We start from the raw sequence: 13,749 nt of genomic DNA on the forward strand, positions 1-13,749 counted from the left end.
CGTACACAGCTTTACCAAAGTACTTGAATTTTTCTTTGCTGTTTTTTTTATTGTGTGCCACTTTTCACTTGGGAATATTGTGCTTTTTACTTCACTATGTACATCTATTCAATAGAAATAGTTACTTTGCAGATACCTATTATCAGTATATGATGGTTACAGGTTCCTAGATGTGACAATTTCCTGATTTTCTTCATCAAGTAAATTGAACATCTAAGAACCTGGAGGACATTTTTCCACATTTTTCTGGTGTTTTATATAGCAGTTATAATGATCCTCAAACTTTTTAAAGGACTCCTACAGTGACACAAATTAGACCATAGACCCCTGGCTGGCTTGGCTGGCTATTTGATAATATTTTGTCACTGTGGTCACCATCTGATTAGATTCCTGCTTTGTTACAGAAAATGTTTAAAAACTTTGACCAAACTCACATATTCTGTCTCTGTGTTGGTTATGAATATAGAGTTGCAGTGATAAAATAAATTCTTCCCCTTCATGCTGGGAACCCAGAGGGACCCCCTCAAAGACCCCTTAGGGTATTTGGAATCTCTCTTAACCACTGCTGCAAAGAAAAAGCCATGAATCAATTAATCAATACAATAAGCAGTAATAATTGATGAAGGAAATACTTGTTGCAGCCCTAATCAGAAATGGAGTTGCATTATTCATTGCTTGGTTGGCATGAACATTCTGCCTATATCTTTATAAATAATACAGTTAACATAACAGTACTGGAAGTATGTCAACAAAAATGACAGACAGCTGGTGTTAAGTTGCTGTTTTAGTGCATTTACAGCTAAATACTAATAGGTTTTCTTTATGCTCTATTTTTACACAGGTTTTTGCAACTTGTACTTGAATAAAGGATCTTATTACATTGTCCACATTGTCCTGATAACTAAAACATACTGTATATTAGATTATCCATGTCTTCTCTGCTTGGCCTGTGACAGAACATTGTTAATAGTGTTTCTCATCTCCCAATAAAGCCACACCACAGATCTCTTCCTTGATGCCTGTGCTGGACAAAGAATAAAATATGTTATCTAAGCCTGAGCTCAGTGAAGAAAAAAGGCAAGGTCGGTTCTTACAATGCATTAGGATATGGTGGGAAGGGTCTCTCTATTCCTTGCAATGGATAGACTGATTTGATTTGCTGATATTAGCTTCCCTTGCCTCTGTAATGTCAGCACAGCCGTGGTAATGGAAAAGCTCATGTTGGGGCAACAGGGAGAGAGGACATGTCAGGGTGAAGATGGATGTACATGTCCAGATTTTGAGAGGAGCTGTTCTATATGTTTTTATGAATTGAGGCAATTTACATTTCTTCCAGTGGCCTCATTTGTAACATTGTAATCCTCCGATGTGTACATTAAAAGTTGCTGTTACTGTTGTATCCTGTGCAGCGAAAAAAGTTTTAAAAAGCTCTTAATCTCTATGGGAGCATGGTAATGGTCTCAACCTGCTAGTGGTTGTTTTGACAGGTACAACAAAGCCTATCATCCATCATCTTCATTGCCCCGTGGTTCAAGTGTCACTTGCATCAAATAGTTATGCCCTTATCGGCTTATTGTCTATCCCGACTGCTGTGTCCTCTGAAGTGTGCATGTGTGTGTCTTGTCAGACACCCAGTCCTTGTCTTGTCTCTGTTGTGCAGACAGGAGAAGGCAGAAGAATGTCAGCCTGCCAGTATCCAGCTGCTTCTCTCTTATTGGTATTCAGGGCACACAGAGCCGTCCTGAGTGTCTGTTGCACGTGCCAAGGAGGAATGTGGGAAATGAGAGGATGGGGAGAGGAGGAAAGAGAGAAGTGAGGCCCCCTCTCTCTCATGTTATATCTGGTCCTAAAAATAGACAGCATCCTCCCTTCTTTTCTATTCCCAGTGCATCTCTGTTTCCATACCCAGCCTCTCCCCCTGTTTCTTCGTCTGTTTTCGTCTTCCTATTGCTTCCTCTTCCTCTTCCTCCTCCTCCTTGTCTCTCTGTTTGGTGTAAGTAAACATGCTCTCTGGTGCCCAATGATAAGACTCCTCAAGTGTTAAGCCAGACAGTTTGGACACTGCTAACAGCCTTGCCTTGATGAAGAAGTGACTACAGAGGTGATTTCATTTAACACTACAGTATTCCCATTGCCAGACTGCAATGTTTACAACCTGAAGTAAACAAATGGCTATTAAATGCTCCTGAGTACGAACCCTAACGACCCCCAATCTTTAATAAGTACTAAACCACTTTGAAAACCAATCTCTATTATTGCTTTATGGCTGATCAATACAGTATGTTTTATGTTTTTTTTCAGGTGTGCGCATTTACTCCTCTCAATAACCTTTGGCAATTAGATAAACTCCTTTGTGATAAACTTTTGCACAGTACATGGGAAAGTGATGCAGCTTTCTTCCTCCTTTATCTACTAATTTATGATAGCAAGCTGTTTGAGTGATGAAATCATGGTAGGTGGGCAGGAGGGATATTGGCTTTCAGTGGATTATGTTCTAGCACATGGCCAACCTTGGCTTAGTCATCGCGCCCACTGCCCGCCCACCAAGAAGATGAGAGTGAAAGAGAGAGAGAGAGAGAGAGAGAGGCCCTGCCCTAGGAACACTATCCCACCACTATCCAGGAAAACCACATCATAGTAGATTTAGAAATACAACGAAATCAGCGTTTAGAAAACAGAGTCAGCTAAAGGAAGAGGAAGGTTTTGTCCCAGGAGGACTGTCCCAACAACAACCATAGAATAATTTATGTAATGGTGGATTAGGAGACGAAGAATAAAGACAACGCTGCTAACTGAAGTAATACAGGACAAAGATAATACCAGCAAATAAAAGTACAAACTTCATACCATCACCACTTACTGTACTGACTCTGACCTTATCTCAACCTGCTACAAGAAATACCTATATTTCTAGCGTTACTACTGCTGCTTTTATAATTACATTGTTGCGCAAAAATAAGACATATATAACAATTTTTGTAAAAGGGGAGTAGCCAAGGGGTGGGTTTTTTAGGCACTCATTGGGGAAACAGTGTGACCATTCATATTGGGTCACATTTTTGACTTCTAAACAAAGTATTTAGTCTTCTTTTTAAAACTGAAAATACAAAATATGCTGATGAGAGCAGTGAGCATGATTCAAAACAGTAAAGTTGCGGTGAAACCGAAACAATTATCTAAAATATGCGAAAATGCTCCAGAGAGCTGAGGCGAATTGCATGATGATAATTCTCCACATTTCACATCTCAGAGTCATTTAATCCATTGTTGATATGGAAATACAGACCACTGCAGCTTTAATGTGAATCGATATTTGTTCATTTAGTTATGATTATTGTAGAGCTGCTGGTAGATTTAAGAATGTTAAAGTGGCACAATAGCACCACAATGAAAGAGAGGAAATTGATCTTCTGTGTGTTGTTACACAAGTAAACAGTAAACAAGTCTGTTGTCTGCAGATCACAATGGATTGTGAACCACATCCATTACCACAATGCCATTTCTGATAATAATAAAAAACAAAAGAGAAGAAACCATGAGCAGAACTTTGTGTTCGTGCCAGTGCAGCACTCGGTATTAAATCAGAGTCTGAGATTTTGAAGCGTCTGTTGTGAAGTGAAGAGGGTTTGCTGCATCCTGTGAGCATCAACTACAATGATGCTAGAAATTAAAAGTTAATATTCCACTATAAAAAAGTCATCAGACAGTGCTTTAATTTGAATTGGAGCATAACATTATACTACGATCCCTCTGCAGTTTTATTGTATGTATAATAAAAATGTGGCTGTGGCTGCATAAACCATGAAATGGCAGAAATGTACTGCCTGGCAAATTTGGAACAACAACTGCATTAACAGCAGCAATGTCAAACGAGGATAAATGCCAGTGTTTTTTTTCCAGGGTGTAGGCATAGCTGGCTGACTACCTCTCATCCATGATTCAATGCTCGTCTCTTTCTCTCGCTACCGGAGGTTTGTCCCTCGGGGAGGGAGTCAGGGGAAATATTGAACATCCTTCTGCCGCCATATACGCCAGGGACGGTGATTCTCTGGGGAAGGTGAAGAGGAAAGGGGCCGCATGCTCTAAAAAGCCGTGGAAGTTGATGAAAATACTATGAGAGAGGACACTGTGGATGCAAGTATCTCTGGCAACCATCTGGAAAACATTTAAAATGAAATAGCAATAATAACCATCTGTACATCAAAGCAGATGACTACATTGCAACTGCTGCTTCTGCTGTTGTACTCAGGATTTTATTTTCTTTTTTTTTTTTACCAATGAATTTTGATTATTAGAATTACTACAGCCAGAAAACAGATGCAGAAGAAGCCCTTTTACAACATTATGAAAGGAATTTAATGACAGTGGAGGTGTAAAGGAGGTAGATTAAATATTTAGATTACTTAAATTTAGGAGGCAGAGGTGAGGAATAATCTTGCAAATATGAGATTGACAGCCTGCCAAAGTCATGCAGATTTTTCACTTTACTCAATGTGGTCTGGCAAGGCCACGGATTAATTAACTTGAGAAAAAACATGAAAAAGGGCTGCACAACAGATGACTGCCAGCTCCCTCTTTCACTCAGACATCAACATGAACTTTTCCTCCACTTGATTGGAAAAAGGCACCTGTCACTGGCCTATGACTGGTCTCCACGTCTGATATTTAAAAAAAATCACAAAGTATCAGTTTTTGAATGAATTACGGGTGACAAGTACATCAGCATCAGCATCAGCATCAGCATCAGCATCAGCATCAACGTCATCAATCAGAAAGATTGACATGGTGATTCATTAATAGATGTGGTTCATTGAGTGAACTGAGATTAAGGTCATAGAAAGTGTTGCCAAACTAAATCTGCAGTCAGACAATTATGAAATATGAAAAATGAAAGCAGTTCAAATTTGTTGGAAGGTACAAAAACGTTATGATATTTGTGAACTTTTTACCTCTCGTGGGCTGAATCTGCGAGTAAATATATATCGTATAAATATACATATACTTTTTGTCCCATTTTTGACGGGAAAGTAGAGACAGACAGGCAATATACTGTATATATAGAGAGAGGTGCAGCTCAGGGCTAATGCACATGTGCTATGTGCCCTCACCACTCCACTGTAATGAGTCTGTGTACCTATTATGTTGCTATATTAAACTCTCCCCATGGAGTCTTTTTACCTCTCCCCTATGGAGAGCATTTTTTCTATGAGAAGGTCCCTGTTTTGTTTACCTCGTGGATGCGATCCATGCATGACGCACTGACACAGTCTTGCCAATAGTGTCACACTTTTCCAGCGATCTACAGGTGGTGGTAACACGACAAGATCTGCAGAAATGTGCCAGCAAAGACAGCGAATAAGAGGACTATTGGCAACAAGACATGGATTTAAAAATGCCAGATTTAAAATATTTCAGGACTTTGAATTGGCTTTTATTTTACTGTAAATTCTCAAATAAAAACCCAGGCTTCTATTTGAGAATTTATGGTATTTACATTATTATCCTTTGAGACGAAGTTTGCCTTACAAATAATGTGTACAGACAAAAAAAACATGAAGCACACTCTGTAAATACATAACGTTGCACTGGGAATCAAATATCTACATATTTGCCTGCAAATATCAGTCCTACTATTATCCATTAGCAAATTAGATCAAGCCATTAGACGGCTCTCAGTCACACCTTGAGGAGCATTTCAAAGCTGAGGAGGCATCATGGTTGACAACATTCATTTGTAATCATCCATATGAACCAAAGTCTGTAGTGAGAAAACCATCTGTCCTTAATGATAATACTGCTGCTGCTGTGAGCAAGACTGTTTTAGAGTGGCATGGGTTTTTTTTTTCTTATCACAGTCCTCCATTATGGAAATAATGGATCAGGCAGTACACCACCAACTGGTACATTATGAAACACATTAATGATATTAGGTGTGAAGAGAGAGAGAGAGAGAGAGAGAGAGAGAGAGAGAGAGGAGGCATCGAGGAGGAATAATTTCCATCTAAAAAATTCATAGATCTTTGCAGCTCGGTGCAAAGATAAAGATGCGAGCAGGAACAGCAGAGAAGATTCTTACCTCCTCAACTTTCTTTATCCTGTATCTTCTAGGATGTGATGTTATTACACACGACGTGTAAGGAAGAATAAAAAAACAACAGAGGGGAGGGGGACAAATGCGCGAGAGAGTGAGAGAACATCCTGAAGTGTGAAACAGTGAAGTGACATTCCAAGAAACAGATGCTCATGTTTGACTGATGGCTGAATGGAGCTTGATTGTGTACACAGAGACAGAACTGTACTGATGAATGCAACTGAAGAGTGAGGCTTTATCAGGCACCAAACTGCAGATGTTGTTAAATGTTTAATCACTGGTTTGCAGAATCTGCCTCAAGCGTATAAATAAACCTTCAGTTCGGATGGAGTAATTGCTTTCTCCACAGGCAGTGTTGTCACCTGGGCATCTGTTCCTCCTGCTCCGTGGTCCTGGCCTGCTGTGAGACAGACTGTTGTCCGTTCTACACATGAGGTCCCCCCAGTCAGTGGTGCACCTATGAGAATTGAAGGGTTTGCATGTGACAGTGAATGAAAAACGCACAATAAGCAGCTGTAAGCGAGAAAGAAGACACCACAAGCCTGGGCTGAAGAAAAATAGGAAGGAGTATAAATCGGGATGTTTCATGTAAGATTAAATGTGAGCAGAGCAAGCAGAGCATGACCATCTGTTGCCATGGCTAAGAGAAGAGTTCTTGGCTTTTTGGCCTCTTTGCTTTTCTCTCATTACACATGAGACCTTTTTCTCCCTGCCCTGAATGCTGGACATACTCAAGACACTGACATGTGGGTGAGCAGCAGTTCCAGTAGCGCTGTAACAGTTTGTCCATCGACATAACATGAATTGCCAACTATTTGATGATTCATTATTATCTATAATATTCTCTTGCCCAGATTCTTAAATGTGTGAATGTGTTGCTTTTTGCATTTGTGTACACGGAACATACTGGTGCTTCTCGACATACATGTAGCCTAGACGTTTGCTTGACCTGCGGAAAATTGCAATTTACCAGACAACTGATTGATTAATTAAGAATGTAATCAACAGATTAATCAGTAATGAAAACAACTGTTCATTGTGCAGCTCTAGTGCTACCAATACAAACCCAGACCCTTCCTCTCCTGCCTCCTTAACAACAAACTGGAATGATCTTGAGACAAAAGATATGAATAGGTGACTTAAATATTAAACTGCACTAATTAGGAATATTATTTAAAGTGATAAAGGATCCACAGATACAAACACTAGAATAACAATAATACAATTTATATGTTTTACAGCCCAAAATAATTAAATGAGCAAAAATATGACTTCAGTGCACCACATGCAGAGTAGTTACATAACATCGATTAACAAAGTAATTTTAATGTGATGAAAACACTGTTTTATATCTCCTACAGTATGTGACAATATCTATCTCTCCTTCCTTTACACCCCCCTCAACCTAGACCCCCACCCCCTCCATACACAACAGCCCCCCCACACAACCACCTTTCTTCCTTTCTCTCTTATGAATGAGCGATGGCGAGCTGCCAAAGATGTCCTTGTGATAGTGGTCGCAGACTGTGTTGCTGTGGAAACTCAAAAGCTCATGGTAACCTCGGAGAGGACTTAAGATTCATGGCACCTATTCAACAACCTTGTCAGCATGCGCTCAATAACTTCCCTCACCTATCTGCAGGGTAATTTTATTTTGAATTCCCAAGTGGTGCAGTGCTGCGCAGGTGCAGCCTAAAGGTGTCTGACTAACTTTGTTTGTGTTTAGCCCACAAAGTGACAATGCTTTGTTTGTGTTAACAAACAGTCGCCACTTAGTTGAGCTCATAGTAGACTCATGCATGTACATACATGTAATATCTAATTGGTTGGTTGTAGTTGAATGTTATCACGAGTGAAGGCTGGATTCTAGTTCACTATCTGCAGCAAATATTAAAACCAAAGATTCATAGTTGCAATAGAAAATGAGCAAATGTACCATTTTCTCTTTTTAGGGAGTAGTTGTGGGTGTAAATTGCACTTGTGGATTCATAATATTGTCACAGTAATGCCTTGAAATCATCCCTTCAGTCATCTCAATATTTTGCCACTTAGTCATCCTATAGATTTTGTCTCACAGATGTAAAGCTCTAATCTCATGCAAATACTATTACCATAATCCATATCCATAGCAAATATATGCAGTGTGATAATTAGCCTTTTTTTCTTCTTTTTCATTGATCATAGGTTTATTTTTGGTCTGGATGACATATAGCCACTTATGTAGCCTTCCAGTCAGGCAATATTTATGTAAAGTTATACAGGGGTTATTAAAATGTTTTACTTATAATAATTGATTTGTCGACACTGTGCAGTGCCTGTTAGGCATACATCATATCTGCATTGTAATGAAGTGATTCGACTCTTATTATGTATGAATTCTTTCATTTTAATGATGTAGCTTCATGGGAGGTTTTTCTCTGTGTTTTAATATTCAAAAGCTGCTTTACATTGCTGGACAAGTTTCATTACAGCTGTTATGTTTATGATTGATTAAAAAAAAACTGTTTTTCCTGGGTATCTCTTGCATTTCAAGGTGATTTTCCAAGCACCATCCGTTTAGTTTTTCCTCCTGGGAAACTCCCACAATTTGCATGGCCTTCAATCTTCATTATAAATCATTGTCATGCACAGATCCATATGTTATGCATGTTTATCAGATGTCATTCAAGTTTCCACTAGACACTCAACGCACACATATACAGACATATTTAACATTGAGTTTTTCTGCCATCTGGGAAATATTGCATATTTTGAAATGAAATGCTGGCAGGTGTGTGTTTGTGTTAAATATAAAAAGCTCTACAATGCCCATGCAAAGTGCTTTCGTTTAACAAAGGCTATTGCAGTATGAATGCCTTGGTTGCCTTTACATATCTCCTCTGTGTATAGTAAATGAGCAGTTGACCTCTACGTTCCTGAGTGGGGGCTCGGAAATAGTCATCCATTTATCATACACTTGTTTATGTCTGTTTATTGTCTCTTGATGGGCACAGAAGGAAGGCCCCTCACTCTCACATCAACATTACCCTGCCCTCAGAGATTTACAAATTATATAGGAAGCGATAATTCAATTAAGGCAGTGTTTGATTTCTCCTCCTCACCTAAATCTGGGTCACAGTGGAGGAGGAACGGCATCATCCAAGTATGTCACCTTTGTGTACAGATGGTAAAAGGCTAGACAGGCGGAGAATCCTGTCTATCCAAGAGAATATTATTTGGGGAAAATATTATGATATGTGAGTCAAGAACTGCACTGGATGAACAAGTCTTTGAGAAGTTATTAACAGTTTGCTTTGCCTGTATTGTGTCCGCCCGCTATCCTCCACTATGGCATGAAGAACATTGTGTTTTTGGATTTGATCCATATGCAAATGCACCAGGCTGTCTAGAAGAGACGTGTGATTCATTTGTGGTGACATAGCATTTAAGCGTGCGTTAATGCAGCTATACTGTAGACCTCTGAGTGCTTTTGTTGTCATCATATTGATCCTATTTTAAGTTACTGACCGTGGATCAGAGATGCATCCACATTTTTTTCGTCTTTGTAAACTGCTGCTGCTGATTTATTTTTTTTTCCAAATGAAATGAGAAATATTTTTTGCTCAACAACCTCCACCACAGGTTCTGCCTCATCCACAGAGCCACAGACTGCAGTTCAGAGGGAAATGAGATCAACCAATTGCAAAGACTGTTTTATCTAGTAGAGCTGTCATGCTGTATAGCCACAGGTTCTATTGAGGCGGCTCTCGCAGCGCCTTAAGGCAGCCAGACTTGAGCGAGGTTGCTCACCTATTTTGATGATGTGGGTTTTACAATCAAATAATCCACACCTTCTGGGCTCATAAGCTTTCATAACACCCATCTGTGTTTGTGTGTGTGTGTGTGTGTGTGTGTTTGCTGCATCTCTGAATTCTGCCATATGCTGCACTTGCAATGTGACTTTTAATTACTATGCGTTATATGTGTGCATCATGTAATGTTGCGACGTTGCACATAATATCGCTGTTTGTGGAGACACACCTGTCCTCAGATAACACTGTGAAGGTAATACCGTTCTCCCTGCACATCTGATGCAGTTACCTTCACCCATCACAGCACAGGCAACATAAACCAAGGGAGAGGAAAAGGCAAGGGAGGGAGGAGAAGAGGAAGAAAAGGAGAGCTTTTAATTTCCTCAGTAGCGCAGTTAGTGAGGATTTTTTTCTTTTTTACATCTGCACACAGAAAATTGAATGAACCTTATGAATTCCCAGCTGTCTGACAAGCTGCATTTGATAGAGTGAAGCCAGAGCTTAAAAAAGATCAAATGTTTATGTCTTTTAGAAAATTTTATTTGAGGCTCATGTCAGTTTTTATGTCAACAAGAGAAGTGCGTGCATCTGAGTTTCATTTTGTTATTGTGCGTCATAGACAGTTTTTTCTCCCCCTTCATTAAAAATTCATCTTTATGGATCTTGCAGGCTCTAATAAACACTGGTCTGGCTTAAGACATTTCAGTCTGATGTAGAAAATGTTGTTTTAATTAAGACTGTTTGAAAAATAGGTTTGAGTTCATCAGGCTCCGGTGATGTATTTCCATCATTTAAAATCTAGGTCAACACCAGAGATGAATAGCATCACTTGTTAAGAAACTATTTCATGCAAGCTGGAGGTTGCGCAGCACCATCAACAAAAGGATGCGCTTTGGATGTAGTAGCTTATTTCAAATGTCAGTGTCATTCAGGGCATTCTTGAGTCGTGTTTGGTCTTCATTGGAGAGTCTGTTCACCCGCTTCAGTTATAGTCCACAAGGTGCCTATCGTAACTACACACACCCACACACCGCCGTCATTAAAACCTAGGTAACGAAAAGCTCTCGAAATCAGTTCTCAGAAATGCCTGGAATGATGATGCACATACTTTTCGTGCCCTTGTTACACAGTGTGAAGTTGCAGGTAGGGAAAGACCTTGTTTATATGCTGTACTGTATATTCCTAACAACACCATTAACAACTGTTTACTTTTGGTTGTGCAAAAATCAAGTGCGAACCTCTTTTCCATCTTCTATCATCATCACCACCACCACCACCACCTGGTGTAGCAAAACAAGCCGCCTCCTTTCTTTCATTAAAGGGACTACGAGGAGTTTTGGAAAGCGAAGTGTTTTCACACTACATTTCCCATGAGCCTCCGCGCACACGTGAAATTCTTGGACTGGCGCAAGACGGATGAACAGGAAAACATTTGCCAAGAATGTTTTCAATAATCAAGAATGAAAGTCGGAGGTTTGAAGACGATCAGATACCGTCGTAGTTCCGACCGTAAACGGCGATTCGGCTGCGTTATTCCCATGACCCACTGGGCAGCGTCCGGGAAACCGAAAGAAGGAAATGCTGTGCAAGCCGACCACTAAATAATAATATCAAAATAACTATAAAGACAAAACTATATAGTTATCGAAAATTGACCCTTTAACAAGTGTGAGTAACGTAGATTCGTCCACATTAATATGAGACTCTTTTATAACCAAAAGCAAACTCCTCTGGGTCTCTTTAACGATGGTCACTTCAAAATGAGCTTTTTTAGGATGTTAAATAACTGGTGATACTCCCTCTGAACCCCCCCACACCTTCCTGATGTGCTCAAGATAGAACCTTTTTAATAACTCGCTCTTTTATCTTCTGGCTTTTCTTAGAAAAAAGCCTGTCAAATAAGTGGACTTATAGTGCACTTAACAATGGCTAAAAAGACATCTAAGAGGCCAGGATTGATTTACAAGCCCGGTTTGGACTGTTTTTTGCTCCAAATGGTGCTTCAGAACATTCTGATTTGAGCCCTGAGTGCCCTCAGTCGTAGTCTTTGAAGTGCTCGGAGCCATGTGCTGACGCTCAGTATGTGCTTATATCTGGAGCTTTTGTTAGTCACTTCATATGTACTGAGTCCTGTGCCATCATTATTCAATGATTCACACTGTGCAGCCAAAACACTCACTCTTATCTGTTAAGAGGCTGCAGAGATGCAGTCAGACGGCTCTGGGTGGGTGGATGGGTGGGGGACAGGGAAAGAGAGAGCGAGAGAGAAAGAGAAAGAGGGAGAGACTCTTGCTCTCCCTCTCTTGAGGGAAATGACTTTTCCTCTCTTCCTCACAACATGAAGCCAGAGAGCATCCCGACTTCAAGAGCTTTAGATCCTGAATATTCACGCTGGTGGCATTTTACCATGTGTAGGCGGTGAGGGGTTTGCAGAGATAGGAGAGTGTGTGAAGTATTGATCACTGTTGCTGTTGTCCTTATTTGCTCTGTGTCTCATAGTGCCAGCTAACTCTCAGAGAAAGACAGCGAGACTCAGATGCAGAGAGAAGGTTGGCGTTGTAAGCCACACTTACTCAACGGGGATGAGCCGAGCACCATTAGGATTAATCTTTTCAGAGATACGTTTAAAAACAACAAAAGTATAAAGGAAGCTACATTAACACTGGTATTCTTTTTTTGTTTTTCCTGTGCGTCACTTTACAAGCCTGCATTATGTAAGGGTTTTATAATGGTACTTGAATGTTTTTTGTTTTTGATTTTAGCGCTTTGATTTAGGAGTTGGAACAACACCATCTCTTCTAACTTCACGTCATGTTAGTCGGGGAGGACCAAAGAAAAAATTAAACCATTTGGTACTTCACTGTCAGATTTCTGAAGTTCGCCAACTTCCATTATGTTGCGATCAAATATAAATCTCTTTTACCTGAACCCTTTTCACCAACCTCGCCTTGCATTAATTCAATAAGTGTCTTTCTGAATTGCACAACACAGCCTGATATAATTTGGAAATGTATTTTTCTTAACCAATTTATTTTATTTTTATATTTCCTTTCCTTTTTATTTCCATCTATCAGTATTGCTGGCCCCCACTCTACTCCAGCAGTAGTCACAGTATTTGTCTGTGCTCCATCATTGTCAATTAGGCTCCAATCACTAAGTGGGATGATTTTTAGCTGCAGGTTATTTGACGAGCTACAAGCTTTCATTATAACATATGCTCCAGAACTATCTTATGAACTGCCAACCCAGAGTATTCACAGATTTACATATCAAACTCGTCCTTTGTTATATATATTTATTTTTTTATTTTTTAGGTATTTAATCAGAACTGTTCCTTTCTCTCCAATATGGCAGCAGAAATTCATTTTCTCCCACACAAAACCTTCATTTGTACCAAATGGAACCGGCTGCATCCAAATTGTGTCGCCTTTTCCAGATGAGCTCAACTGATAAGTCATGTGTGTGTCATACAAAGATGGAGAGGAAACTAAATTGGGGGTGGGGGTTGGGGGGGACTTGAGAGATCAACATTACAGCTCAGGACACAGTCACAGCTTCCACACACTACGCTGCAACTGGTTAAATATCACATTGTTACAAAGGGAAACATTTTAAAACAAAAGGATTTTACATGTTAGATACTAGTATTGGCTAATGATGGCTAAATGTTTATATCAAAGTGTAAATTTCAATTGAAAATGGTGTTTATTGAATGTTTAGTGCTGGAGGTCATACAACTCCTACAAAGTCCAAAGTCTACAATACTGTGTATCTTGGACTCGCTCAGAAAATCCATCTCCACCAATTTTTGCTTTTCTTCACAGAGATGTTCAAAATTGATTGTAACAGCTTATTGAAGGAAATATT

At 39.7% G+C, this 13,749-nt stretch overlaps 1 protein-coding gene across 1 annotated transcript in view; it reads left to right on the plus strand.

The window, feature by feature from the left end:
• Positions 1–13,749, plus strand: part of rgs7a (regulator of G protein signaling 7a) — a gene marked incomplete at its 3' end in the record, with an annotated part of 50,871 nt that overhangs the window by 12,328 nt on the left and 24,794 nt on the right. The gene's annotated exons all lie outside the window — the stretch shown is intronic.

Source organism: Trachurus trachurus (genome assembly GCF_905171665.1).
Source record: "Trachurus trachurus genome assembly, chromosome: 15".
NCBI lineage: Eukaryota > Metazoa > Chordata > Actinopteri > Carangiformes > Carangidae > Trachurus > Trachurus trachurus.